General features: G+C 40.4%; 1 pseudogene; it reads left to right on the top strand.

Moving 5' to 3' along the window:
• The first annotated feature begins 3,274 nt into the window (after nucleotides 1–3,274).
• LOC110216568 (aldehyde dehydrogenase family 3 member A2 pseudogene) lies at nucleotides 3,275–4,770 on the top strand (annotated as a pseudogene).
• Nucleotides 4,771–5,135: the final 365 nt, after the last annotated feature.

The raw sequence follows: 5,135 nt of genomic DNA, 5'->3' as shown, positions 1-5,135 counted from the left end.
TAGCCGTGTGCACAAAAAAACAGCTTTGTTTCATTTGGGGCTGCTGAGGGTTCAAAGACCACATTCAGACTTTTTCTCTACAATTCTTTCCTCATAGATCCTCTGTCCCACTTCATAATGGCCATCTCTGAGGTACCTAGATATATAGGTGGGCCGTTTCCTTCATTTGGATGAGAGGTCCTTGAAAGCAGGGACGGTTTTATTTATGTCTTTCTATTGTTGGCATCTGACGTGGTGTCTGGCCCATAGTAAGTACTTAATTAATACTTCACGACTGATTAATTACCAAAATCCTTTCTGGTTCTAACATTCTAGGACTCTACTGGTCTAGGTAACATAAAGGTGGTGGTTGATCAGGATTTTAAAATTCTTTCAAGTTTTTAAGTTATTTAGAGGAAATGAGTTTAGTTTGCTAAAACTTCTCTCCCAGCTTTCCTCTGTGCATTGACTAGAAATAATCCCACTTGGTACTCAATTTGGTTAGAGAATTTTAGAACTGGAAGAACACTTTATTGCAGGGCCCGAACAATATTAGGACTTGAAAGAGCATAAGAATTAGATTGCCTCATTTGAATCATCTCAGCTGGAAGGACCTTGTAGTTACTTAAATTTTTTTTTCTACATCACTCATAATTATTTCTGATGTCCCGTTTGTAGAAAATTCCTATATTAGGCCTGACATAGTTCAGCTTCAAACCCAGTTTTGTCCTCCTGGAGATGAATGAAATCTCCTGTCTACCATTTTAGCTCATACTCCAATCAACCAACAAGCATTTCCAAGGGCCTACTATTTGTGTCAGGCACTGGATGCTAGGGATACAAAGCAAAGTCTCTATCTTCAAGGAATTTGCATTCTATATGCATATAAAAATTGCTGGTGACTCCTCTCCACTAGCATTCCCTTGTGTTTATTTTAATTAATTAATTGAATTTTTTACTTGAAATTAAAATTAAAATTTTTTAATTTAAAATTAGTTAAATTTTAATTAAAATCTAATCTAAAAAATCTAAAATCTAAGCAATCTAAATCTAAAATAAATCTAAAAATCTAAAATTTAATTATTTTTAAATTAAAATTTTAATTGATTAATTAAAATAAACACAAGGGAATGCTAGTGGAGAGGAGTCCCCAGCAATTGGAAGATTCAAGAAATGCTTGTGTCGTGGGTTAGAACTGGAACTGGGTTTTGAAAGAAGCTTGGGATTGTAAGAGATAGAGGTGTGGCATACATTTCAGAGTTGGGGGGACTCTAGGCGAGGGTATGAAGGAGGGAAATGGGACATACACTGTTCTACACCCAATTCTGCCCTCTGTCCAGACACACAAAAAAAATATCGCTGTTGGAATGGCACTTGATCCAAGTTGGAGTGCTTTCCCTGAGCTAGATGGCACAATAGAGTGCTGAACCTGGAAATGAGAGCTGGGTTTGTATCCTGCCTCGGACACTTTCCTAGTTGTGTGACACTGGGCAAGTCACTGTAACTTCCACTTGCCTCAGTTTCCTGATCTGTAAAATGGGGATAATAATAGCCCCTGTCTCCTAGGGTTATTGTAAGGATTAGATGAGGTAACACAGGGAAAGTGCTTTTCAAACCTTAAAGTCCTAGAAAAATGCAAGCTATTACTATTATGTTGGAATCATTGTTTCACCACTCAAGAAGAAATTCAGAACGCTACTGCCTTTGGTCTAAATTAATGGTTTGCTTATCCAGAAAGAGAGACACATTCTCCCATCTCACAAATTTCTGATAATCCACACTGAGGCCACATAGCACAGAGATTCAGGCTGGCATTATCCCAAAAAAATGTTGCAATAACCTTCACAGTAACTCAGTGCCCTTAGAATGGATTTCAATATTGCTTTTCTAAGCAGGAAACAATACAATGAATCTGCCTTAAGATCCCGGTACGGTTTGGAAAATGGAGATAGAAATGACTCCATGGAGATGCACTGGTAGCCAAGAACAGACATAATCTTGTGCCATCGACTGAAAAGGTCCTTCCTCTGTTCCTGAGCAGGTCACAGTCAGAACCTGGCACCTCAGTGGAGAGCCCAAGGAGGTACATTGAGTTATTGTTCTATTCACAATTGATCCTCATCCATCAATCAATAAGTACTGATCAAATAAGTCTCAGTCAACACTATTAAGTGTGTCATCCCTTTAACAAAACAAGTATTTACTGAACACTGTCTGTATGTCCAGAAACAACCAGAGTCGTCTCAGCTAGGGAAACGTCAAAGATCGGTGGAATTGCCAACAGACAGTCCTTTCTTAAGGGCTATGTTATTCAGTCATTTCAGTTGGGTCTGACTCTGTGACCTGATCTGGGGTTTTCTTAGCAAAGATGTTGAAGTGCTTTGCCATTTCCTTCACCATCTCATTTGACAGATGAGGAAATTGAGGCAAATAGGGTTAAATGACTTGTCCAAGGTCATACAGCTAGTAAATGTCTGAGGACAGATTTGAACTCAGGAAGATTGTTCTTGACTCCAGACCAGGCATTCTATTCACTCTGACACCTAGCTGCCCTATCTTAAGGACTGTAGGAAACATCATCACTAGGACAGATGAACAAATTCAGGTGATAATAAAAATATAAGAAATATAATTTTAAAATAAAGTAAAAAGCGCACAGCACAGAACAAAGAAAACTACTAAGAAAGCAAAGCTGAGCAGCTTTGAAAACAATGTGTGGTATTTATTACATAGGTTTTCTTGAAATGGAAAATTATTGCTTTATATTAAATCCTCTCTTATGGTCTTCTGTGTACATGGCAGTTTTTTTTTCTTTTCTCATTTTATATTTAAATTTAAAATAAAAAAATTACAAAAGAAATTCAGATTATAATAGACTCAGGACTTCTTGCTATTTTTCCTGGCCGGTTTACACATTCCCAAACCAATATCCAGAAAGAGGTTGCATGGACCAGGTCAAGTATCACAGCTCACTCTCAAGACTAAATAAAGCAGATTATGAATCATGGACTAACCTGGTTAGAATTCTGTCAAAGGAAGACTTGAAGTCCCAAAGAAAAGCTGTATGAGCTATCACAAACTATGCAAGCTGGGGAACAATTGAACAGATTGTGTATCTTGTTCAAAATGGGATTCTGGAATCTTCAATCAACCTTTGATCTGTGAAAGGCAACAAAGAGGCCCTGGTTATTCGGAATACAATTTCAACTATTTTCCTGGCTGCTGAATGAGGGGTAAGGGTGAGGGGAGGGGTCGGAGCAGGCCCAATCCCAGGCCTGGCCCTAACACTGGTCTCATGAGGCAACCAAAGTGCAGCTCTGGTCTCCTGCAGGGCCGGGCAGCTCCCTGGAGCAGCTGGTGTGGCAGGCTGGACCCCCTTCCAGACAGGCCACTCATGACCACCGCCCTTCTGCCCCCAGCAACCACAGGCCCTACAGAGGATGGGGCAGGAGGGCCAGAAGGAAATCCTAGTGGCACCAGCCCAGGAACTTCACAAAAGGAAATTCAGCATAGTCAAGAAATCCTCAGTATTCTCAAGGAATTTGACTGTGTACTCGCAGAAACTTTCTGGGTGGCTTATCCCAGAGCCAGCTAAGAAGAATCTCCTCATAATGATGGAGGAGGCCCATATCTACTCAGAGCCTTTTGGAGTGCTCTTACTTATTAAGGCTTGGAATTTCCCATTTATCCTAAATATCCAGCCATTCTTAGGAGCCATGACAGCAGGAAACGCTATCTTAGTCAAGCCAGCAAAATGAAATGAAAGGACGGCCACACTCTTGGCCACAGTCAAGTGTTTAGACAAGGAGCCATACTCTGTTATTAATGGTGACACTGAAGAAACCAGGGAACTTCTGAAACAAAGATTTGACCTTATTCTCTCTACTGGAAGTGCCAGAGTCAGGAAGATTATCGTGGAAGCTGCCACCAAGCATTTGACCCCGGTGAGTCTGGAGCTTAAAGGAAAGGGTCCATATTACATCTTGATGTTTGGTCACAGACATGTCACCTGGGGGACATCTGTGAATTGTGGTCATTGGTTCAGGCTACATTCTCTGGGAGCCATCCCTCCAAAGTCAGATTGTGGAGAAGATTAAGGAAACTGTGAAGAAATTCTATGATGAAGAAATAAAAAAAAGTCTGCTGGTTATGAAAGGAAAATCAACCTTCCTCACCTTAAAAAGGTAACAAATTTACTTGAAGAACAAAAGCCTTTGGAGAGGAGACACAATACATGTTCCCCCAACTATTCTTAGCAACGTCAATCCCAATTCCAAGGTGACACAAGAAGAGATTTTTGATTCTGTGCTTCCAATGATGCCCGTGAAAAACGCGGAGGAAGCAATGCGGTTCATAAACCAGAGAGAAAAACCCCTGGTCCTGCATGTGTTTTCTAATAACAAGATTAAAAGAATGATAGACTCAGACCGCATACTTGACACTTACTAGCTGTGTGACCCTGGTCAACTCGCTTAACCCCGATTGCCTCACCAAAAAGAAAAAAAGGGAAAGAAAAAAAAAAGAAACAATTATTTTTTAAAGATGATAGCGAAAACCTCCAGGAGTGGGTTTACATCCCAGCAACGATGTCATCATGCATTTACTCTCAGCTGTTTGCCCTTTGGAGGAGTTGGGAATAGTGGGATGGGTGCATATCATGGAAAATGCACACCATCTCCCACTAATGATCATGGCTAACAAAGAGTTTAAAGGTGCCAATAAGCTCAGATGGCCCCAAATAGCCAGTCCAAGGTAGAATGGGCAAACTTCTGACTCTTGAAATTCTTCTAAAAAGGCGGAATTGGTCTCTTCTTACTGGCTTTTCTGGGCGGCCTAAGATGTCACTGTCAAATTTCATCACTACTAAAGGTGACTTAGGTTCAACTTGCAAGTTGTCTTTACTGGATTTCTACTTTAGTTATAAAATGATTCCTGTTAAAAATAGGAATACAGTGTAAAGGTTAACCTTAGAGGAGGCTGCCATTTACTTCTCTAAAAACCTGCCATTTCAACCATATCTCCGAACCTCTTCTAGCAACAAGGTCATTTGAGGTGAATGATTCAGACTGAGTTTGTTACAGATTGAATGACGGAGGAGAAAGAAATGCTTTAGTTGGGACTCTTTGCTTCCTGACCTCTTCCCCCTTCAACCCTGC

Source organism: Phascolarctos cinereus, unplaced genomic scaffold (genome assembly GCF_003287225.1).
Source record: "Phascolarctos cinereus isolate Bilbo 61053 unplaced genomic scaffold, phaCin_HiC Scaffold_5;HRSCAF=322, whole genome shotgun sequence".
Taxonomy (NCBI): domain Eukaryota; kingdom Metazoa; phylum Chordata; class Mammalia; order Diprotodontia; family Phascolarctidae; genus Phascolarctos; species Phascolarctos cinereus.
The sequence above is the reverse complement of the archived record's forward strand: the minus strand, read 5'-3'. Positions and strand labels throughout refer to the sequence as shown.